The sequence below is a fragment of the Panthera onca genome, chromosome C1, assembly GCF_046562875.1.
Source record: "Panthera onca isolate mPanOnc1 chromosome C1, mPanOnc1 haplotype 2, whole genome shotgun sequence".
Taxonomy (NCBI): Eukaryota; Metazoa; Chordata; class Mammalia; order Carnivora; family Felidae; genus Panthera; species Panthera onca.
Window position 1 is genome coordinate 196,930,517 of NC_138346.1, and position 25,925 is coordinate 196,956,441.

The 25,925-nt window shown below is 39.4% G+C and overlaps 1 protein-coding gene across 3 annotated transcripts in view; it reads right to left on the reverse strand.

Moving 5' to 3' along the window:
* The window catches only part of ZBTB8A (zinc finger and BTB domain containing 8A), a 70,141-nt gene that overhangs the window by 32,571 nt on the left and 11,645 nt on the right, over window positions 1-25,925 (reverse strand). For 2 of the 3 annotated variants that reach the window (XM_060625049.3, XM_078452104.2), the window contains exon 2: window positions 22,780-22,883. The exons of the other annotated variant lie outside the window; for it this stretch is intronic. The gene's annotated coding sequence lies outside the window, so the exon portion shown is untranslated. The remainder of the gene's footprint in view (window positions 1-22,779; window positions 22,884-25,925) is intronic. 3 annotated transcript variants of the gene reach the window in all.

Genomic DNA, 25,925 nt, shown 5'->3' on the forward strand with positions numbered 1-25,925 from the left:
CACATGTGGTTGTTGGGTTCCTAAACTAGCTGACTTAGGAAGAAAAAGTTGAAGTGTGATTTGTAGATGGTTCTGTGTAATATGCTGGCACCAGCTGGACGTGGGTGGCAGGAACATCATAACTCCAATCAGGAGTGCCCCTGAAAGACACTGGTAAGGAAAGTCTCCCCAGTGAGCATCTGGTGGTCCACTTTGCATGGCCAAAGAGATAGACACAGGCACAGGTTTTACCTTGATCCATGGACAATGGCTAACAAGTTGGCCAAACAATCAAGGATTTGGAAAGAATTGGATAGAAGGATTGGTGGCCATGTGAGGAAGAGGCATGGGGAAAAGGCAGGTGGATATACCTCTTGGAGCGGGCACAGAGTATAAAGTTTTAGAGCTCAGGTGAATGTTTACTAAAGGGTACCCACTTCAGAGGAGGCTTTCAGAAATCAAGTGGACAAAACGACCTGTTCTGTGGCTGTCAGCTGGCCTCTTTCCCTGGCCGCCATGAAGCTTGCCATCTACTCTGCCACCCAGAAGCAGCTCGCCTGATAAAATAGCAGAGTAACCAAGTGAATATTCCATTATGACCCCATCTGAGGGATGACAGCCTGAGAGATAGGGGTGCTATCCAAATGGATGTGGTTGGGGCGCCTGGGTGGTCCAGTCAGTTAAGCAGCTGACCCTTGATTTCAGTTCAGGTCACCATCTCATGGTTGGTGAGATCAAGCCCTAAGTCAGGTTAGGGCTCCATGCTGACAGCTCAGGGTCTGCTTGGGATTCTCTCCCTCCCTCTCTCTCTGCCTCTCCCCCATTTGTGCGTGTGCACTTGCTTTCTCTCTCAAAATTAATAAATAAACTAAAAAAAAAAAAAAACTGCAAACGGATGTGGAATACGCTCTTAACCACTGACCAATATATAATGCTATGTTTTTCCATGGCTAGAAATCAAGGGATGGGAGTGCTTTCACTTTTATCTCTAATAACCCATTTACAGAATTTTTGCTTTCTGTCCCTGCCAAGGTCTTAGTTCCCAAGACAGGAACCCTTCCAGCAGGGAAACATCACATGATTCTAATAAATTTGATTATGACTGACCTAGAAAAGGAATTAACATCACCCATTTTGGAAGTGAGTGAGGACTTTTTTTTTTTTTTTTTTTTTTTTGGTATGAAGGATAGTTACATATTGTAAAACAGACTCATGAATTTATTTAGAATTTTAAAGATGGGAAGAGTGATGTATATAGATGCCAAGTTGCCCAGAGGGCGGACTGTGCTGGTCATTTACATGTTGTCTCTCAGCTCAACACGTGCCCTGCTCTACTCTACTCTCTGATGGAATTGGAATTCTGCAAATGACATTTCCTGGGCTTCCTTCCTTGCAGCTGGCTTCCGGTTCAATTCTTTCAATAGGAAGCACGATAGGAGGTCAGTAAAAGGAAAAGAAGTTTCCTGTTTTACACTTGATCTTAGCCAAAAGGCCGAGAAGCAATAGAAATGTCCTGTTTTGGGGCAGTGGAAAGGCAGCGATGGCTAGAGGCTGCTGGCTGGTGTAGTGGCCTAGGGTTGGGTGATTCTGGACTCCACAGCCTTTCTATCCTTTGGTCTTTCCATCGCTGATAAAAGTGGCACCTGTTTGGCAGATCCAGAACTGACTGTGACAGCATCAACTACACAGCAGCCAGCACAGGCTCGTGGGCTCCAGGTCAGGGACACAGCAGCTTCTGATGTATGATTAGAATCCTTCTTGCTCCCTCTGGGCCCTCCTTTCCATTTTGCTGTTCTAGCCCTTCTAAGACTTTTGGAACCAATTTCATATATTAAATTCACTCTCTCTGAAATACCCAGAGTGGTTTCTGTTTTCCTGAGTAGACTCTGACTGATAACATTTCTAGGACCAAAAATAGATAAATCAGCTGTCTAAGGAAAGGATCTATCCCAAGACTTTCCCTTCTGGACAAGTGACATATAATCTCTTCTCTCAGTGTCTCTCTTACCTTTTATTTCTTAGAAACAATTGTAGCCAATTAGAAACTGCATTTTTTTTTTTTTTTTTTTTTGTTCTTAACTTCTTTAAGCAAAATTTTAAACACTCTCCAAAGCAGAACAGATAATACAAGAGGAGCCTGGGTGGCTTAGTCGGTTAAGCATCCGACTTTGGCTCAGGTCATGATCTCACAGTTCGTGAGTTCGAGCCCCATGTCGGGCTCTGTGCTGACAGCTCAGAGCCTGGAGCCTGCTTCAGATTCTGTGTCTTTGTCTCTCTCTGACCCTTCCCTACTTGCACGCGCTCTGTCTCTCTCTAAAAAATAAATAAACATTAAAAAAGTAAAAAAAAAAAAAGAATAGATAATACAAGGAGTGCTCATATATATACTATCCATCTTTAACACTGATCAGTTTTTCTAACTTTCTGTCTTCCCTCTGCCTCCACTCCCCCCCTCCCACCAATAGTTAAAAATAACATCACAGGCATTAAGTCATGTCACCCATAACTTTTCAGGTGTACTTTTTTACATGATCCTCCTTCCATGTCTGTTATTATACTCGGACTTCTGCCATCTTCTGTGTGCACAGCATGCCTCTCTTCCTCAGCGACCCCCTGAATGCATGACCAGACTGGTCAGTCTGAGTCCTCCTTTGGTTGTGTCATGGAAATTAGAGAATGAAGTTCTCACTAGAGGCCTTAAGAATCATAAAAACCTAGGATTACAAAAAGTTACCTTCAAGAAGTGAGAAACCCACCTGAGAGTGATGCTAACACAGAGGAAAGCCAGACAAAACTGTTTTGGAGACAGTCCTGGTAACATTATTCTAACTCCTAGATCCAGCTATGCCTAAAACCAATACTCTATCTAGATTTTTAGTTACAAGAGTCAATAAATTTCCTTATCTACTGAAATTTGAGTTTTTATAATGTGACCAAGAATCATTTATTCCTAATTTGTGACACTTTCCAAGGCTGCAATTGTAGCCCATTCAAGAACAGTCTATTTAGGGGTGCCTGGGTGGCTCAGTCGGGTAGGCATCCAATTTCGGTTCAGGTCATGATCTCACGGTTCATGAATTCGAGCCCCGTGTCAGGCTCTGCACTGACAGTGTGGAGCCTGGAACCTGCTTCTGGTTCTGTGTCTCCCTCTCTCTCTGTCCCTCTCCCCTCACGCTCTGTCTCTGTCTCTCAAAAATAAATAAACATTAAAAAAAAAAAAAAAAAAAGAATAGTCTATTTAGCAGAGAGAGGGGAGCCTGGCTGGCTCAGTTGGTTAAGCATCAGATTCGGCTCAAGTCCTGATCTCAAGGTTTGTGGGATCGAGCCCTGCAGCGGGCCCTGCACTGAACATGGAGCCTACTTGGGATTCTCTCTGCCCCTCCCCCACTCACATGCTGTCTGTCTCTCTCGAAATAAATAAACATTAAAAAAAATTATCAGGGGTGCCTGGGTGGCTCAGTCGGTTAAGTGTTCAACTTCAGCTCAGGTCATGATTTCATGGTTCATGAGTTCAAGCCCCCACATCGGCTCTGTGCTGACAGCTCAGAGCCTGAAGCCTGCTTCAGATTCTATGTCTCCCTCTCTCTCTGCCCCTCCCCCACTCATGCTCTGTCTCTATCTTTCAAAAATGAATAAACATTAAAATTTAAAAATAAATAAATAAATAAGCATTTAAAAAATGTTTTGTTTTTCCCTTCATACCTGCTGAAGTCCTGCTATCCCTACAGACAGAGTTTCCTTCAGCTTGGTTCATTCATAGTTGTGAATCATTTCTTTGCAGGCTACAATAACTTTTATGATGCCTTCCATGATGTCAGAAGTCTTCCACCAATCTCTAATTAACAGCTGACAAGTTTTTTGAGGGTGTTTCCCTAACTCAAGCCACTGTAAAATATCCATTTCAAATCCCAAGTAATATTTGTGTTTAAACTAACCTTAGCCTTAACACTTGCAGACCTGTGATAAGTCATTATGGGTCAAAATCATTCAGCAACACATGAAATAATGACAGAAGGTGAGACCATGGCCTAGGAACACAAACAGATTAGTGAGGTCTCTCAGACTCAGGAACAGTCTGTTAAATCAGCTCTCATTAGTGCTACCTGTATTGAACAGACTGAGCAGTTATTTTAAAAACGCATTACCTACAAAAAAAAAAAAAACAAATAAAAATAAAAACGCATTAACTACAATCCAGTACTGTATCAAATTTATAAATATGAATGTATTTAGAGGTGAAGAGCACTCTAATAAATTAATGTTCAAGGAGTTATGTCTCTAATGAAGTTTCTTCCACGTTTAATGTAATCCAGATTCTAGCTAATAGTGGGCTTCAAAATCCAGAAATTACTTTATAAAAAACAATGAATCACTTGGTTAGAGATTGGGGACTTTGCAGTCTCATTATATGCCCAAAGACCCAGCTGTTTCGGAGTTCTCGTATGACCGTGTCTCCAGAGCACAGGCAAACGAGAGCTACTAGGCTGAAAGAAACGGAACATACTTGGGGCTATGGCATACAACTGCCAAAACAAGACACCTGGGAATATTGCTAGAAAAGCATCAAATCAATACCCAATTTTTCACTCTCATATCCTGTCAGTTAAAATCTAATAAGTCCTCCATTCTCATCTGAAATGTGGTCATGGGGCATGACTTTACAACTTTTCGCTATTATAAATGATGCCACAGCAAATACGCTTGCACACAGATCCTTGAGCACTTGTGAAATAATTCGGTTTCCAGAAGTGGAGTTGCTGAGTGGGTATAGAGTACCTTCCCAAAACATTTTATCAATTTATATCTTCCCCAACACCATTTGACAGTGTCTGTTTCCTCCAACACTTTCATTAACTCCAGATATTGTCCTTTTAAAGTCCTTTCCCATCTACCCTTGGGGACAAATACCAGGAAAATATTAATAACATTATTTAACATTGGCCTGGAAGTACTAGCCAATGAATTAGGCAAGATAATTAAATATACAGTATGAATACTGGAAAGGATGAAACAGTTATTGATATTGCAGGTAATAGTATGTATCTTCAATGCAAAAGTGGGGCACCTGGCAGGCTCAGTCCATTAAGAGTCCGACTCTTGATTTCAGCTCAGGTCATGATCTCAGGGTCATGGGATTGAGACCTGCGTCAGGCTCCACACTGACTGCAGAGCCTGCTTAGGATTCTCTCTCTTCCTCTTTCTCTGCCCCTACCCCACTCATTCTCTCTCTTTCTAAAATTAAAAAAAATTAATGCAAAAGTAAAATTAGAAAACTATTTTCATGGATTCTTTTTTTTATTTTAGAGAGAGAGAGAAATAACATGAGCGGAGGAGAGGGGCAGAGGGAGAGAGAGAGAATCTTAAGCAGGCTCCACATTGAATGCAGAGTCCAATGTGGGGCTTGATGCCACAGTCCTGGGATCATGACCTGAGCCAAAATCTAGAGTCAGATGCTCAACTAACTGAGTCATCTAGGTGCCTCCAGAAAACTATTTTCTAGAGTAAAATTCTTGGGCTTTTGCCATGTTGGAGTAACTGGTACTACACTTGGCATTTTGCTATAAACAATTAGAAAACTGAATCAAATACATGAGAAAAATGTTTGCAGGCAATAAAAAACGGCAAAGTGGGACTATGATCCCTGAAAGAAGGGAATCAAATAAGGTCAGCTAATCACTTTGGCTCTCTGGATTGTGATACAGGGAAGGGAAATCAAAATGGACTGAACAGAGGTGTCTGGCTGGCTCGTTGGTAGAGCATGTGACTCCTGATCTCAGGGTTGTGAGTTGGAGCCCCATGTTGGGCATGGAGCCTATTCAATCAAAAAAAAAAGTGGGGGGGGCAGGGAGGGAAGGGCAGGGCACAGACTGAACAGAGTTAGTGTTCAGGAGGGCTGTGGTACCTGGAAATTATAGGGTAAAGTGACAGAGGAGGCAACTACATAGGCAAAGAGGTCAATAAATCTATACAGGAATATTCTACCTCTGTACTGAACACTAATCCGTGCAGGTGTAGTGTGAAACTTCAGGAGTCTGAGTAAAGAACTACTGTGGGCAGAAAAATGCCCAGAGCTCACAAGGAGTTAGGAAACAACTGAGTTTTGACCAGCCCAAGTAAGAATTCCCTGCTGAACACCCAGGGCATTAAGTAGAGACCCCAGAACAGTAACAGCTTAGTAGAAGAAATAACAGTATTGTAGAACTGCCCCCAAAGCTCAAAAACAGGCCTCAAATCATCAGGCTGATCCCTTAACAACTAAACTATCAAGTAAACCAAAATTCGTAAGTCTTTAAAGACAACGAAATTCAGACACTCAGAAAACATTTACTTTGTTCATCATTCCACCAAAAATTACTAGACATATGAGAAAGAAAAAAAAAAAAGAAGAAGAAGAAAAATCATTTTAAAATCAGAAGAAATGTATGGCCAACTAATCTTTGACAAAGCAGGAAATAATGTCCAATGGAATACAGACAGTCTCTTCAGTAAATGGTGCTGGGAAAACTGTACGGCAACATGCAGAAAAACGAACCTGGACCACTCTCTTACACCATACACAAAAATAAACTCAAAATTGATGAAAGACCTAAACATAAGACAGGAAGCCATCAAAATCCTAGAGGAGAAAGCAGGCAAAAACCTCTTTGACCTCAGCTGCAGCAACGTCTTACTCAACACGTCTCTGGAGGCAAGGGAACAAAAGCAAAAATGAACTATTGGGACCTCATCAAAATAAAAAGCTTCTGCACAGCAAAGGAAACAATCAGCAAAACTAAAAGGCAACAGACAGAATGGGAGAAGATATTTGCAAATGACATATCAGATAAAGAGTTAATATCCAAAATCTATAAAGAACTTATCAAACTCAACACCCAAAAAACAAATAATCCAGTGAAGAAATGGGCAAAAGACATGAATAGACACTTCTCCAAAGAAGACATCCAGATGGCCAACCGACACATGAAAAAATGCTCAACCTCACTCATCATCAGGGAAATAAAATCAAAACCACAATGAGATACCACCTCATGCCTGTCAGAATGGCTAACATTAACATAACAACTCAGGCAACAATAGATGTTGGCGAGGATGCAGAGAAAGAGAATCTCTTTTGCACTGCTGGTGAGAATGCCAACTGGTGCAGCCACTCTGGAAAACAGTTATGGAGATTCCTCAAAAAATTAAAAATAGAACTATCCTACAACCCAGCAATTGCACTATTAGGTATTTACCCAAAGAATACAGGTATGCTGTTTCGAAGGGGCACATGCACCCCAATGTTCATAGCAGCCCTATCAACAATAGCCAAAGTATGGAAAGAGTCCAAATGCCCATCGATGGATGAATGGATAAAGAAGATGTAGCATATATATACAATGGAGCATTCCTCGGCAATCAAAAAGAATGAAATCTTGCCATTTGCAACTACGTGGATGGAACTAAAGGGTATTATGCTAAGCAAAATTAGTCAGAGAAAGACAAATATCATATGACTTCACTCATATGAAGACTTTAAGAGACAAAACAGATGAACATAAGGAAAGGGAAGCAAAAATAATATAAAAACAGGGAGGGGGACAAAACATAAGGGACTGTTAAATATAGCAAACAAACAGAGGGTTGCTGGAGGAGTTGTGGAAGGGGGGATGGGCTAAATGGGTAAAGGGCATTAAGGAATTTCCTCCTGAAATCATTGTTGTACTATATGCTAACTAACTTGGATGTAAATTAAAAGAAATAGGAATAGCAGGTTATGAATGGCAGAATAATCCATGAATGTGAAGACATAACAACAGGAATTATCAGCTGTTTAAAAAAAAAAAAGAGAGAGAAATTGACAAAAAACGAACAGATCCTTAGTGACATGCGGAACAATATCAAATGGTCTAACATGTAATTGAAGTTCGGAAAAAGGTGGAGGCAGAAAAAATACTTGAAGAAAAGATGAGAAACAGAAATATACTTTATTGTACATCAGAAGTTGGCAAACAAGTAAATATTTTTTGCCAAAAGGCAAAAAAGACAAGATAGTAAATATTTTAGGTTTAGAGGCTAATGGTTTTTGTTGCAACAACTGAACTCTGCCACTGTAGCACAAAATATGCCACAAACAACATGTACATGAATGGCTGTAGTTTTACTTATAAAAGGAGACAGGCATCCAAACTTGACCCTAAGGCTGTAGTTTGCCAACCCCTGCTATATATGAAGTAGTATAATATGAGATGAGTAATAAGTAAAATGCATACTGTGATGAGGGAAAATGCATATTCTGTAACCCCTAGAGCAACCACTAAATGTAAAACAAAGAGATTAAGCTAATAAATTAATGTGAAGATAAAACAGAATACAAAAATTACTCAATATTCTTTATTGAGGCAGGATAAGGAAAAGTCAGGAAAATACAGGAAAGAAACAAAGACAGATCACATAAACAGAAAACAGAAGGATGGTGTATTTAAATCCAACTATGTTGATAATTATATTAAATGTAAATATTCTGAACTACACTTAAAAACATTATCAGACTGGATGAAAAATGACCAAATATATGCTGTCTACAGGAAATGCACTTTAAATATAAAGATACAGATGTTAAAAGTAAATAAATGTAGGGCTGCCTGGGTGGCTCAGTCGGTTAAGCGTCTGACTTTGGCTCAGCTCATGATCTCGCAGTCCATAGGTTCGAGCCCCACATCAGGCTCTGTGCTGACAGCCCAGAGCCGGAAGCCTGCTTTGGATTCTGTGTCTCCCTCTCTCCCTCTCTCCCCCTGCCTTGCTTGCACTCTGTCTCTCTCTCTCTCAAAAATAAATAAACATTAAAAAAATTTTTTTAAGTAATCAATTGTTAAAAAAAAAGTAAATAACTGTAAAAAAGTATACCATAAACACACTAATTATAAGAGAGCTGGAATGGTTATACTAATATCAGACAAAGTAGACTCAAGAAAATACCAGAGCTAAAAAGAAATTTTATAATTTAAAAAAATTAATGCATTGAGAAAATATAACCAAAAGTATGTATGCACCTAATAACAGGAGTTCAAAATATGGAAAGCAAAAACTGGCAGAAGTGAAGAGAAGTGTTGAAATTCATATTTATTATTGTATATTTCAACACTACTCTCTCAGTAATTGATAGAAGGAATAGCTGGAAACACTGATAAGGATATAAAATACCTGACCAACACTATCAACCAACTTGACCAAACTGACATTTATAGAACACTCTACAGAACAGCAGCAAAATACACATTCTTTTTAAGTGCATTTTGAACATTTACCAAATAGACTACAGACTTGGCCATAAAACAATTTTTTAATATATTTAAAGATTGTAATCATACAGAGTATATTCTCTCCCAACATGGAATTAAATTAGACATCAATAGCAAATGAAAATCTCCCAAATTTTGGAAATTGAAGATTAAACTTTCAAATAACCTAGGGGTAAAAGAAATCATAAGCAATATTAGAAACTGTTTTGAACTGCATGAAAACACAACATATGAAAATTTCTCATTCGTAGTTAAAGCAGTGTTTAGAGGGAAATGTATAGCTTCAAATGCTTATATTAAAAAAGAAAAAAGATCTAATACCCAATGAGTTAAGTTTCTACCTAAGAAGCTAGAAAAGGGAGATCAAATTAAACCCAACATAAGGAGAAGGAAGAAAATGAAATAAAGACAAAATCAGAAATAAATGAAATAGAAATTGAGTAAATGACAGAAGAAAATCAATGAAACCAAAAGCTAGTTCTCTATATCAATATCAATAAATTGATCACTAGCAATAAAACTGATAAACTGATACCAATATTAATTAAATTTATCAACTTCTAGTTTGACCAATTAAGAAAAAAAAGAGAGGTGCCAGGGTGGCTCAGTCAGTTAAGCATCCAGCTTTGGCCCAGGTCATGATCTCACAGTTTGTGAGTTCGAGCTCCCCATCAGGCTCTCTGATATCAGCGAAGAGCCCGGTTCAGATCCTCTCTCCCCCCTGCTCTGCTACCTCCCCACTCACATGCTTTCTCTCTCCCTCCCTCCCTCTCCCTCCCTCTCTCTCTCTCTCTCTCAAAAACAATTGAAAAAAAAAAAAAAAGAAAAAAATTACCAATAGCAGCAATAAAAAAAGGAAACACCATTAAAGATCCTACAGACATTAAAAGAGCAAAAACAAAATACTATGAACAACTCTGTCAATAAATTCAACAATTTAGATAAAATGAAAAACACATTTTTTTTTTAATGTTTATCTTTGCGAGAGAGCGCACACACAAGTGAGCAGGGGAGGGGCAGGAGGGAGAATCTCAAGCAGGCTTTGCACTATCAGCACAGAGCCCAATGCGGGGCTCAAACTCACGAAGGGTGAGATCATGACCTGAGCTGAAATCAAGAGTAGGACACTCAACCAACTGAGCCACCTATGTGCTCCATGAACACATTTCTTAAGAGATATAAATATTCAAAACTGATACAGGAAAAAAAAATCTGAGTAGCCATGTATCAATTAAAGAAACTGAACATATATGGGAATGCAAGCTGGTGCAGCCACTCTGGAAAACAGCATAGAGGTTCCTCAAAAAACTAAAAATAGAACTACCCTACGACCCAGCAATTGCACTACTAGGCATTTATCCAAGGGATACAGGTGTGCTGTTTCGAAGGGACACATGCACCCCCGTGTTTATAGCAGCACTATCAACAGTAGCCAAAGTATGGAAAGAGCCCGAATGTCCATCGATGGATGAATGGATAAAGAAGATGTGGTATATATATGTATGTATACACACACACACACACACACACACACACACACACACACACACACAATGGAGTATTACTCTGCAATCAAAAAGAATGAAATCTTGCCATTTGCAACTGCATGGATGGAACTGGAGGGTATTACGAAAAGTGGAATTAGTCAGAGAAAGACAAAAATCATATGACTTCACTCATATGAGGACTTTAAGAGACAAAACAGATGAACATAAGGGAAGGGAAACAAAAATAATATAAAACAGGGAGGGGGACAAAACAGAAGAGACTCATAAATATGGAGAATAAACTGAGGGTTACTGGAGGGGTTGTGGGAGGGGGGATGGGCTGAATGGGTAAGGGGCACTAAGAAATCTACTCCTGAAATCATTGTTGCACTAATTTGGATGTATTTTTATTTTAAAAAATAAAAAAGAAAATTTAGAAAAAAAGAAAAAAGTCAACACATTAAAAAAAAAAGAAACTGAACATATAATATTAAAGAAATTAAATGTAACTGTAAAATCTGCCTACACAAAATAAACTGCAGGCCCACATGTCTTCAATGTTAAATTCTATTAGACATTTAAGTAAGACATAATACCCATCCTATACAAACACTCAGAAAGTATGGAGAGAGGAAAACTTTCCAACTCACTTTATGAGGCCAGTATTACTGGTACCTAAACCAAGACACCATAAGAAAAGAAAACTAGAAAACTACAGAATAATATCCTTTGTAAACAGAGACACAAAAAATCCTTAACATTATATTAGCAAATCAAATATATAAAAAGACTGTAGCAACTAAGGGTTACTCCAGGAAGCCAATATAGTTAAACAGTTGAAAATCAATCAGCAAAATGCACCATATTAACAGAACAGATTATAAGCAGATGTAGAAAAAGCATTTGAAAAATTCAACACACACTCATGATAAAAACTCTAGTAAAACAAGAATAGAAGGGAACTTCCCCAGCCTAGTAAAAAGCATTTACAAAAAGCTAAAGACCAAATAAATGCTTTCTCCTCTAAGATAGGGAACAGGGCAAAGATTTGTATTCTCACCACTTCTATTCAACATTGACCTGGAGGTCTTCGTCAACGTAATAAGATGAAAAAGAAATAAAAGAAGATGAAAAGGAAGAAAAAAACTGTTAGTGTTTACTCATTGTACAAATGAGTAAATCCCAAGAGCAATAATGTACACAGAAAATCCCCAGAGATCTGGGGTGTCTGAGTGGCTCAGCTGAGCATCCAACTCTTGATTTCAGCTCAGGTCATGATCTCACTGTTCATAAGTTCAAGACCCATGAGGGGTTCTGCACTGACAGCATGGGTCCTGTTTGGAATTCTCCCTCTCTCTCTGCCTCTCCCCTTCCCCTGCTTGTGCACATGTGCTCTCTCTCTCAAAATAAATAAAATAAACTTAAAAAAAAAAAAGATCTACAAGAGTCTTCTAGAACTAATAACTGAATTTAACAAGGTCACTGGATATAAGGTCAACATATAAAAATCATTTCTACTTCTATAAGTTAGTAATGAACAATTAGAAACTGAAATTTAAAAAAACAATGCATTCATAAGAACATCAAAAACATGAAACACTTAGGGATCAATTTAATAAAATATATGCACACTGGAAATTACAAAATGGGTGAGAGAAATGTCAAAGATCTAAATAAATGGAGAGATAGGCTGTGCATATGAATTAGAAGACCAAAACATTAAATATGTCAATTTATTCAAATTAACCTATGGTATCAATGTAATCTCAATCAAAATCCAAAAAGGTTCTTTTTGTGGAAATTACCAAGCTCATTCTAAAACTAATAGAACATGAAATGGACCTAGAATAGCCAAAACAATGTTAAAAAGAGTAAAAGAGAACTTGCCTTACCAGATTTTAAGATTTAATATAACTATCCTGTAGTTATATTAAAGAGAATTATATTAAATTTAATTAAGAAGACAGTGTAATATTAACATTAGGATACACACAAAGATCAATGGAATAGCATAGAGTACAGAAATATTCACACAAATATATTATCAATTAAGGTTTTTAGTCAAGTTCATTTTATCAAAAATTTTAAAAGGCACCACAATAATTCAATGAGGAAATAATACTTTCAAACAAAAGGTGCCAGAATAACTGAGTATACATTACAGGAAAAAATGAAACTTGACCCTTACTTAACACCACAGACAAAATTTTCTTTAATGTTTATTTATTTTTGAGACAGACAGAGTGCGAGCAGGGGAGGGGCAGAGAGAGAGAGAGGGAGACCCAGAATCCACAGCGGGCTCCAGGCTCTGAGCTGTCAGCACAGAGCCTGATGCAGGGCTTGAACCCAAGTCGGACACTTAACCGATGGAGCCACGGCGCTCCATAAATTTTAACTCAAAATGGATCACAAAACTAAATGTAAAGTTAAATTTCTAGAAGAAAACATAGGAGGAAAAGTTCAGGACCTTGGGGTAGGCAAAGATTTCTTAGCTCACAAAAAGCATGGGCTATAATGAAAAACTTGATGAATTCTGCTCTTTGAAAGTTACTATTAAGGAACTGAGAAGCCAAGCCAGGAATTAGGATAAAGTATTTGCAATACATATATCTGACAAAAGACATGTATCCAAAATATACAAAGACCTCAAAAAAAAAAAAAAAAAAAAAAGGGGAGGGGAGGCACCTGGGTGGCTCAGTCCGTTGAGCTTCTGACTTTGGCTCAGGTCATGATCTCACGGTCTGTGAGTTCGAGCCCCGCATCGGGCTCTGTGCTGACAGCTCAGAGCCTGGAGCCTGCTCAGATTCTGTGTCTCCCTCTCTCTCTGACCCTCCCCCATTCATTCTCTGTCTCTCTCTGTCTCAAAAATAAATAAACATTAAAAAAAAATAATAACTCAGTAAGACAAACTACATACATTTCCCAAAAGAAGATATACAAATTAGTACATGAAAAGATGTTTAACATCACTCTTCATACAGGAAATGCAAATTAAAACCACAATTAAAGATCATTACACACATACTACAATGGCTAAAACTAAAAAGATGGACAGTACCAAGTGTTGACAAGAATGTGGAGAAATTGGATCTCACCGCTGCCGGTGGGAATATGAAATGAGATAGTCACTGTTGGTTTTTGTTTTTTGTTTGTTTGTTTGTTTTAATTTTAGAGAGAGAGAGTATATGCACAAGTAGGGGAGAGGGGGAGAGGGAGAGAGAGAGAGAGAGAGAGAGAGAGAGAGAGAGAGAGAGAGAGAAACAGAATCCTAAGCAGGCTCCATACTCAGCGTGAACCCTGACTCGGGGCTCAATCCCACAGCTCTAGGGTCATAACCTGAGGCGAAATCAAGAGTTGGACACTCAACTGACTGAGCCACCCAGGCGCCTTGGGACAGTCACTTTGAAAAACTGCTTAGCAGTTCTAATAAAGTTATACCTACTTTTGAGCCAATGATTTCATCCTTAAGTATTTACCCACAAGAAATGAAAACATACATCCACAAAGAGACCTGTCCAAGAACTGTCATAGCAGCTTCATTCATACAAGTCCCCAAACTAGAAAGAAAACGTCCATCACTTGGTGAATAGCTAAATTGTGGTTCACCCGTACCATGGAATAGTACTGAGCAATAGAAAGGAACAAACCTCTGATACACACAATGGCATGAATGAATCTCAAAAGCATTAGCCTCAACAAAAGAAGCCAGACACAAAGGAGTACATATTGTGCAATTCCTGTTACATGAAAGTCTAGAACAGGCAAAACTAATCCAGAGTGACAGAATTAGGAGATTAATAGTTGCCTGGGGTTGGGAGTGAGACAGACAGGAGGGTTTAACTACAAAAAGGCATAAGGGGGGGTGGGGAAAGACATGAGGGAAATTTTGTGCGATAGAAATGTTCTTTCTCTATCTTACTTATGGGGACTGTTACACGTGAATATATGTCAAAGCTCATTGAACTGTACCCTTCAAATGGGTGCATTTTATTGTATGTAAATTACACCTTAATAAAGTCAATTGAACACAAAATCCCAGAAACCAAAGAATTTGGTAAGATAACTAGTTATAATATTAATACAGAAAAGTAAATAGCTAGTTTGCAGATACAATGGAAGATTCCTTTCACGAAAATAATTGAAACTAAATATTTTAATCAGAAGCATGCAGGAAGTTTGTCACAAAAATGGCAAAACCCTACCAAGGATTGTAAGTGAACACTTGAGTAAACAGACTACTGTATTCACTTCCTTGCTGGTCTCTGCTTTTTCCAAAGGGATCTACTCAAACCTAAGTCAGAGCATAGCATTCTTCTACTCAAAACCTCCGAAGGCTTCTATCTTACTAGGAAAGGAATCCAAAATCTTTACCCTGATCTAAAAGGGTTGCAAGATGTCTTTTCCTCCTACCTCCATCCCCACCCCCAGCACCAACCTCATTGGTTTTGATGTTTCCCAATGTGCCAGTTCACTTCTGGTGGCCCTTATCTCAGGAACACTCCTCACCTGGATCTTCACATAACTTGTTCCCCAACTTTATGCAAGTCTTTGCTTCAATGTCATGTTATCAGAGGTTATCTTAACAAGCCCATCTGCCGTATGGGGAGGAGTTCTACTGTATCACTATAGCTCACCATAGCTCAATGGCTGGTATCAGAGAAACTATGTCCTAGGAGGCATGGTTTAGAAACCAGGGGAAAGGATGCAAAGGGAACATGATGGCTGTCTTCCGATACTGAAGGCCAGTTATGTGGAAGAAGTAGAATTATTCTTTTAGTCACTCCAATAGACAAGTCCTCTGGACCAGTCGCTAGAATGCGCTCCCCTAAAGGGTGGAGACTCTGTTTTGTTCACCGAGCATCCCTAGTACAGAGCATAATGTCTGGCACACAGGTGTTCAATCAGTGTTTATTGAGTGAACATTCAGTGTGGTTCTGAAAGCCAAAGTGGACCAAGGATGGGACTAAAGGGAGCCAGAGTTTAGCTCAATGTGAAGAACAGCTTTTGAAAAATGAGAACTTAATGGGATTTGTTGAGCTCAGGTATCCTGATCTAGTGCCTTCATACCTATATGCCAGCAAACTGAGGTTTGGTTAAGTACTAAGCCCACGGTTATCATATTGCTTGTCTGAATCCATTAGTGGGTTTTGAAATCAATTTAGGATTTTAAAGAACACAGAATAGAATTTAAAATATTAGGGCTTACTTCAAGTAGTAAGAATTCTTTCATGAGTTTTTTTGTTTCAGATAGAGAGAGAGAGTAATACGCAGAATCACAAATACGTGTGTACTGGGTCATGATGTAAAATACATTTCCTCCTGCGGGTTTGGCAAAACAAATAGAGAAGTAGTGGATTAAGCTGTTCAACAACAGAATTTGCCCCCTTGCAAAGTAATGAGTTCTATATTTCTGCTGTAGTAGAGGCTGAGTGTCCCTGATTTAGGATGAATGCACTTGGGGAGAGGTGAGACTGCATAATTTCAGGAATTTATATTTTTTCTTTGTATTTGTCCACATTTTCTGAAGTGATTATCTATCTTTTAAAAAAAAAATTTTTTTTAACGTTTTTATTTTTGAGACAGAGAGAGACAAAGCATGAACGGGGGAGGGTCAGAGAGAGGGAGACACAGAATCCGAAACAGGCTCCAGGCTCTGAGCTGTCAGCACAGAGCCCGACGCGGGGCTTGAACTCACGGACCGCGAGATCATGACCTGAGCCGAAGTCGGCCGCTTAACCGACTGAGCCACCCAGGCGCCCCATTAAAAGCAATTGCAAGTAGTTTTAAATAAAATATATATACAACATATTTGAAAACAGAAATTAGACATGTAAAGGAAATGAGATGATTTTCTATACACTTAAATTTAACAACATTTGTTCTGGAATCCAGGGCAGAAACAAACAACAGGGAAAACAAATGATTTATCTAGTGTTCACATCACCTCCCCAGTAAAAATGAGCATTTTTCTGCCACTGACTTCTAGGAGGAATTTGTCACATGAATCCTTATATAAGGACACTAAATGTCATCATAGAGAATATTTGGAATAATACAATAAACTTCCTAATTGGTCTCCTTGCCTTTTATCTTTCTCCCTTCAATCCACCCTGAAGTATGTTATCTTTCTGGATTCTGCTGCTTAAAATTCTTTAATAGCTCCTTCCTGCCTGCTGGATAAAATCCCTATTTCTATGAATGGATTTAATACTCTTTGGGACCCAGCTTCTGTCAATCTCGGCATGCTTATCTCCTACCACCTACCTCGCCTCCCATCCTTGAGCTACATGCCAATTCCCAGACACACAGTACCCTTCAGGCCGCCAAGCTTTTGTACATATTGTTCCTGTGCTACAACAAAACCATGCTTCTCAATCTGAGAAGCTCTCATTCCTCCTTCAGAGTCAGCTCAAACAGAGCCTCCCTTGGGGGCTTTCCTGGACTTCCCTGGGCTGATGTTAATTTCAACTTCCTCCACACTCCCTCCAATGTACCTTATACATGTACTTCGTGGCAAGTGCTGGATTGTATTGGTCTATCTTTTTTTTTAAATTTTTTTTTTTAACGTTTATTTATTTTTGAGACAGAGAGAGACAGAGCATGAACAGGGGAGGGGCAGAGAGAGAGGGAGACACAGAATCGGAAACAGGCTCCAGGCTCTGAGCTGTCAGCACAGAGCCCGACGCAGGGCTCGAACTCACGGGCCATGAGATCATGACCTGAGCCGAAGTCGGATGCTTAATCGACCAAGCCACCCAGGCGCCCCTATTGGTCTATCTTAAGGTGCTTCCCTGCTACACTGTAACATCCATATGAGCAGAGATCATGTCTGTGTGTATGCCTGGACTTAGTTTAATGTTTGTTATATTGGAGGCATTTGATAAATATTCTCACCAGTGTCCTTACTGAACTAACAAAGATTCTTCACGCGACTTTCCCTATACGTTGCCTCCGAAGTCAAGGACATCTTATAATGAATTTAATGAAAACATTTCAATGCAAACTAAGCTAGTATGTTTTAGTACCTTGTTCTTTGGAATTTTATCTTGACATGGGCTTAAGCTGATCAGCTATCACCCTTTTTTGTGTCTCCACTGTATACTCTATATAACTTTGTTGTGACATCCATAACATGGATGGATACACAGATGCTGCAGAGACCAGCAAGGAAGTTAATACAGTTAATACACTAATTTGTGTATCTGTCTTTCCCTGTAAACTCTTTGAAGCCAGGTAGATTCATACTCATTTTCTTTTCTTTTTAATTTTTTTAAATGTTTATTTATTTTTGAGAGACAGAGCGTGAGTGGGTGAGGGGCAGAGAGAGAGAGTGGGAGACCCAGAATCCAAAGCAGGCTCCAGGCTCTGAGCTGTCAGCACAGAGCCCGACACGAGGCTCAAACCCCCGAGCTGTAAGACCATGACCTGAGCGGAAGTCAGACACTCAACTGACTGAGCCACCCAGGTGCCCCCTCATTTTCTTTTTTTTTTTTAAATCTCTATTTTATGGTACAGCATCTGGTCCATAATCTGTACTCAGTAAAAGCTTGTGGTGATAAAATATATCTATCTGTTTCAGTCTAAAACCTAGCATCTGAATAGAACGTTCCAGTAAAGCCAGCAAAAGAACAAGGATACCCACTAATACCACTATTATTTAACACTGTTCTGAAGGTGTTAGCCAAGGCATTTAACTTGAGAAAGAAACTAGAGAAAGGACCACTGGCAAGTAGGATGTAAAATTATCATTATTTGCAGATATTATTACTGTATACCTGGGAAATACAACAGTCTCAACTGTAAAATGATCAAAAACAAGTAGAAGGGAAAGAGATTATAAAATTAATATTAGAAATCACTAACTTTCATATATACAAAAAGACACCCACATTAGGTAAGAGATATAATGGAATAAAAGACTCCCATTTACAATAGCATCAAAAATACGAAATACTAGGAATAAATTTAACAAGAAGTGCACAAGACTCATAATATGAAGAAAACACAGGGACACAAAAGAAGACTATCGAAAGCCAAGCCTTTTGAATTGGAAGATTCGACATGTTAAGATGTCAGTTCTTCCTAAGACATTTTATAATAACATGAGCATCATAAAAACACCAGCAGGTTAGTTTAAGATCAATGCAAGTTGATGCTAAAGTTTTATGGAAAAATAAACACACAGGAATAGCTAGTTAAAATTCTGAAAAAAGAAGAACAAAGAGGGGGTGCCTGGGTGGCTCAGTTGGTTTAAGCATCCAACTTTAGCTCAGGTCATGCTCTCACAGTTTGTGGGTTCAAGCCCCGCATCAGGCTCTGTGCTGACAGCTCAGAACCTGGAGCCTGCTTCAGATTCTGTGTCTCCCTCTCTCTCTGCCCTTGCCCCACTCACGCTCTGTCTCTCTCTCAAAAATAAATAAACATTACAAAAAAAGAATAAAGAGAAGGAGTTAGCACCAACATCTATTCAATTATATTATACTTCCTCGGTAAAGAAAACTGTGGTGAGGGAGATAAAGCAAAAGACCAGTGGAGTATATTTGGAACTCAAGAGTAACTGGCTGGCTCAGTCGGTAGAGTGCGACTCTGGATCTCGGGGCTGTGAGTTCGAGCCCCACATTGGGTGTGGAGATTAGTAAAAGAATAAAATCTTTATTGTGTTTTTTTTTTTTTTAACGTTTTTTATTTATTTTTGGGACAGAGAGAGACAGAGCATGAACGGGGGAGGGGCAGAGAGAGAGGGAGACACAGAATCGGAAACAGGCTCCAGGCTCCGAGCCATCAGCCCAGAGCCTGACGCGGGGCTCGAACTCACGGACGGCGAGATCGTGACCTGGCTGAAGTCGGACGCTTAACCGACTGCGCCACCCAGGCGCCCCAAGAATAAAATCTTTAAAAATTAAAAAAATCCAGACATACACCCTACTTCAGGTGGGAATTTAATAGACGATAAGCCTGTCATTAAAAACTGAGCAATTTAATAAATGGCACTGGGGCAATTTTAGATTTCCAGAAAAAAAAATTAAAGTGGATTTACAATTCCCATCTCATACAAGGATAAATTCCATATGGATCAAACATTTAAGTGTGAAAACAAAGCCATAAAAGTTCTAAGAGAAAATATGGAAGACTACACAGTGGGAAGGGCCTCTGACTCAAAATACAAAAGCCATAAAGACTGGTAAAAAAAATTTTTTATTAAGTTTCATTTATTTATTTTGAGAGACAGAGATAGCATGAGTGGGGGAGAGGTAGAGAGAGAAGAAGAGAGAGAATCTCAAGCAGGCTCTCTACTGTCAGCGCAGAGCCCAACGCAGGGCTCAAACCCATGAAACCACGAAATCATGACCTGAGCCGAAACTGAGAGTTGGACGCTTAATTGACTGAGCCACCCAGGTGCTCCCCCACCAGCAAAATTTTTTTTAAATAAAAGATTGATACATTTGATTACATAAAGATGAAACATGAATAGAAAAAAAAATCATAATAAAAAAATACCACAAGCAAAGGCATAAGGCATATGACAACATGGTAAAAGAGTCTATCAGAGAAAAGGGTCATCTCAATACACACCAAGCTTCTAAGAAATTGGCAAGTAAAAGAACAATAACCATGAGACAAAATGAGACAAAGGACAGTCCCCAGGAAAAGAAATATGAATGTCCCTTATCATATGAAAAGTATATTTAACCTTGGTTATAAAATATAAATGCACATTAAAACCACACCGATGTATCATTTTTTCCCCTCTCAAGGCAGCAATCCAATCCAAAAATGTGATAATATTTATAAAAATGTGGGAAAACAGGTACCCTCAATCATTACTGGTGGGAATGTAAATTAGTATGACCCCTTGGAGGTCAGTTTGGCAATAGCTCTCAAAATTACGAATGCGTATCTTTTCTGACCGAGCAATTTCACTTCTGGGGATTTATGCTACGGGGCCACTGGTACATAATCAGAAAGACACATGTATATGGTTATTCACTGAAGAACCAACTGTGACAGTGAAGGGTTAGAAAAATATCCACGAATAAGGGATAGCTATATGGAAAGATGGCTATGACACATAGTTAAGTTTTGTAAAAAGCATAGTTAAGTTATGTATGTATACACACACACACACACACACACACACACACACACACACGGGAAAAAAATAAGCAGAGATTCTGAACAGATTAACAAGAAACGTAGAACAGTGGTTGCCAGTTGGAGTGCAAATGGGATCTGGGAGACAGGAAACAAGAATGGGAGGGAGATTTTATATGGTAAGCTTTTAAATATTTTGAGGTTTGAGTATTAAAAATATATTCAAAAATAAAAAATTTTAAAGTTTGTCAAACATATGGGTGAAATATTAAGCATGAGTCTTACATTTAGCCAGATCTAGGTTGTAATTCAAGATTAAGATATTTTGGAAGTTCTCAGAGTAAGGATATTCTGTGTCTGTACTTAAGTCAAGATGCATGTGCTAAATGAACAAGCATGGAAAGTCAAGAGGCTGTATTTCTGGGGGAGAGAGAGAAAAAGAACCCAGCCATTTCCAAGTGAAAGAACAGCTACTTTATTGGCAACTGTGGATCTGGTTAATGGCTTGAACACCGTGATGATGGCAGGAATGGGAAGGAAGGAAAAGATGAAAAATGCTTCAATGGGAAATAAATCCACGGGTCTTGATGGCTGATTGAAAAATCCTACTACAAATGTTCACTGCAGCCACCCAGATATTTTGTAACTTATTCAATTTGCCAGATTGTACCAGAGGGTACCACAATTTGTCATTGGCTGTGGAAGGCTAGAAAGCTATCAAGAGAACGTGGGGATTCTTTTAAATTTTTTTTTTTTAACGTTTATTTATTTTTGAGACAGAGAGAGACAGAGCATGAATGGGGGAGGGTCAGAGAGAGGGAGACACAGAATCTGAAACAGGATCCAGGCTCTGAGCTGTCAGCACAGAGCCCGACGCGGGGCTCGAACTCACGGACCACGAGATCATGACCTGAGCCGAAGTCAGCCGCTTAACCGACTGAGCCACCCAGGTGCCCCGAGAACGTGGGGATTCTTAAAGCCTGGGGGTTTGGTAGTATCACTAACAGAAATTAGGAAGTCAGGACGAAGAACTTATTTACGGGAAAAGGAATGGCTTTGGTTTTAAGTTCATCATGTTTGAGGTGAATGGGAAATCGGGAAGCGACAGCCATGGGGCCACTGGAAATGCCGATCTGAAGCTCAGGGGGTAAGTCAGACTTGAAGACAGAGAAGTGGAAGATCTCGGCAAACAGGGATGGAGGGGCTCACAGGAAACATGGGCTGAGATGAGAGCCTGGAGGGCTGCCCTCGTCTGTGGAGTAAGATGGGGAAGAGAAGCCAGTGTCACAGAGAATTACAGGGAGAATCAGGACAGCATTGCAACCGTGAGCCAAGGTGTGGAGTTTCAAGAAGCAGTGAAGGGGTCAACCCAACGGGAAGTAAAAAGGGCCACAGACAATAATAGCAGAAGCACAATATATTGTCTTCTTTAATTCTCACACACAACAACCCATCAGGTAGGTGGTATTATTCTCCCCACAGAAAAGGGTATTAACCCAGACAGTGACTCCAAAGCTGCGGGATGTAGTTTCTGAGCTATACTCCTGCCCAAGTGTCGGGGGAAGAGCTGAGAGATCTGACACTAGCTCTACTACTCAATTGGCTCTGTGTCCGTGGACTCTACCTTCGCCTTTCTAGGCTTCATTTCCTTCTCTGCAAATTGAGGGGATGGGCCTACATAATCTCCAGCTCTAATATAATATGAATCTTTGATTAAGGCAGAATGGAAGGTATACATACACAAGAGAGGCAATGGATTAAAAATTTAGCAATAAGTGAACAGGGAGACCCGGCCAAGAAAATCAGAATGCTGAATGTTTTATACAGTGACTTTTCAAGCAATAAATCCATCCTCTGATATATAAAATCTATAGTTACGAAATTCTACTTTCTGTCTATATATTTAAGTTAGATACAATATCAAGAATTAAAATTGTTCATACCTGCAAATTTATGAACGCTGCTCTTGAAACCCTGCTAAGTCAATTGAGTGGAGTAAAAAAAGGAAGGTTCCAAGTCAAAAACACTCTGTATATGAAGGTTTGTCCTGTAGAGAGAGCAAATAGCTATTTACAATGTACTTTTACATTATAAGAGACAGAAACATCTGCTAAGGTCCTTAAAAGATACTTATTGAAATAAATTACATGGCAGCCCTTATCAGGTATCACTTTTGAGCACGTAAAAATAGATAATCGGCACAGATGATCAATTAATGGAAATAAATAAATTTGTATTTCTAACGGAAACCTTAATATTCAAATCTGCAAGAAGAGAGCTCTGATATTAAAATGTATTATGGCAAATTGAAAGCAGACACACTTTTTAACTGTGACAATAAAATAAACTTCTTTAGACAACAGCTGTTCGAAGGCAGGCCAGCAGATGAGATGCTAAAACAGCAACACATGTCTTGTTACCCTTTGCCTCCAAGTGGCCTAATATGATTTGCAAGAAAACCACACAGAAGAGCTTTAAAGATTCAACTTGAAAAACGCAACATTTCTGGAAAACTGTATGGTTGCGGGAAGTGGGGGAAAAAAATATGTTCAGAAAGCCCTGCTACAGTCACCAGATCTTTTGTAACTTACTCAATTTGCCCGATTATACCAGAGTGTAACACAATTTTTTTTTCCTGCCCCGCGGGGTTCCCTGAGTGTACCATAATTTGTAATATCAGTTGTAACAATGTTATAAAATGTTCAGTTTTTATTCTATTCCAAACCTTTTTCATTACCAAAAAAAAAAAAAATTTTTTTTAATTGGTTTGATTATGTTTTTCATTGACCATGAAGTTTTGTTAATCAAAGAGAGTGTCAGGCTTGGTGTCCACAGGCAGTGGAAAATGAATTTGATGCTTTCTAAACCAATCAGTTAAGAATTCTTGCCAAAAAATTTTTGCCTAAAGTAATGGAATCACTTTTTAAGGTAATATGTCTTTTTTTTTTTTCCTGATTATAAAGGTATTATATAATTACAGAAAATTTAGAAAATACAGGCCAGTAGAAAGAAGGAAACAAACTGAAATAATTTTTTTTTTTAATATTTTTATTTATTTTTGAGATAGAGACAGAGCATGAGCAGGGAAGGGGGGCAGAGAGAGGGAGACACAGAATCCGAAGCAGGCTCCAGGCTCTGAGCTGTCAGCACACAGCCCGATGCGGGGCTCGAACTCACAAGCTGCGAGATCATGACCTGAGCCAAAGTCGGACGCTCAACCGACTGAGCCACCCAGGCGCCCCTGAAATAATTTTTAAATGAGTATCCTGAAAACACCACCAGAGAAAGAAGAACCGTTCAAATATATTTAAATTAGTAAAGCGATTGCACGTCAACTACCCACTCATGAGGAGGTCTGAATTCTGGCAACTTAAACCATTCAAAACATTGCTGCCTCGAGGCTTACAAAAATCTTTGAGGAGAAAACTGTAGTTGGAGGAACAAAATTATTAATTTTTGAAAACAACTCCTTCCTACACTAAAAGCTCATCTATCACCCAGTCCAGTGAGCTAGGAGGACACTCAGTAAAGGGACTTCCTGTGATAGCTTTACTATTTCAACAAAGGTACTTAACAGCACACTAACTAGTACTGGGTCTGTATGGTGGAAAGCAAAAGTTGATTCTGTAGCTTTTAAAGAGCGCTGATTTCTTTTTTTTCTCTTAAAAAAATTTTTTTTAGATTCTTTATGTATTTTTGAGAGAGAGAGAGAGAGAAACAGCACAAGCGGGGGAAAGGCAGAAAGAGAGGGAGACACAGAATCGGAGGCAGGCTCCAGGCCCTGAGCTGTCAGCACAGAGCCCGATGTGGGGCTTGAACTCACAAACCGTGGGATCACGACCTGAGCCGAAGTTGGACGCTTAACCGACTCAGCCACCCAGGTGCCCCAAAGAGCACTGATTTCTGAATATAGTCTGTGCCCGAAACAGTTTTTACATATGGATAAAATATCGTTTTTAGGGCTAACCACCACGTTCTACCCTAACAGATATATATATATGTATATGCCCAACATGGGGCTTGAACTCACAACCCTGATATCAAGAGTCACATGTTCTACCGATTGAGCCACCCAAATGCCCCTACCCTAGCAGATATTAGTTTGTGTATTAACCTTCAGCATCCTTTATTACTTCCTTTTGGTAAATGAAAAAGTACATTTCCCAGACTCCTTTACAGTTGTTTGCCCATGTGAAATAGGGTCCATCCATCAGATGTTCTTCTATGAGATTTGGAAGGCAGAAACGAGGTGGGGACCATCTTTCTGCTGCTTAGGCATTAATGCTGGCAAGCACATTTATGGAAACACTGGATTTTCCTGCAGCAGCCTTCCAGTCTCCAGAGCGTCACTCATGGCTGTTTAGACATAAGTTGGGTGGAGACAACCGTCACCAGTTGGTGGGTGCTGAGGGGCAGTTTGGGGATAGTAATTTCTTGACCCTTGAACTGCAGCTAGCAATGTCATCTGGAACTTAGCAGTGCTGTGGCGGCCTCCTGATGCCCTCCCCTAAGGGACCTGGTTGGCAGTCTGGTTCTGGGAATGATTTCTGCAGGCCCAGCCTGGAGCCCATTCCTCCCGGCCTTTCCAGGGATTTTGTAAGCACTCAATTCCCTTTAGTAAACGAATTAAAACACTGGTGTGGTGTCTTTTTCCTGCAAAAGGGCCCAGATGGCATATTAGGACATCGCTTGCCTCAAAATTTAAGCAGAAGGGTAAGTAGTCCTGTCTGTGAGCAGCAGTACGGCGTAGTGTGCTCAGGGGTACAGGCTCTGGAATCAGACTATCCAGGTGCAAATTCTGGCTCTGCCACACACAACTAGATAACACAGGAAGTTAACTTCCTAGAGCCTCAGTTTCTCATTCTATAAAATGGAATAATAATAATAATACCTTCTACAGTTACAGGACAGAGTAAATGAGAAGATCATCTAAGTAAAGTGCTTACAACAGTGCCTGGCTAATAACAAGCCCTTGGCAGATGTTAGCTATGATTATAGTAATAATAATAAAATCACTATTATTAATTATGCAGACCACTTTAAAACACTTTTTTAACTGAGTTGAAAAAGTAAACAGTTTATAATTTTC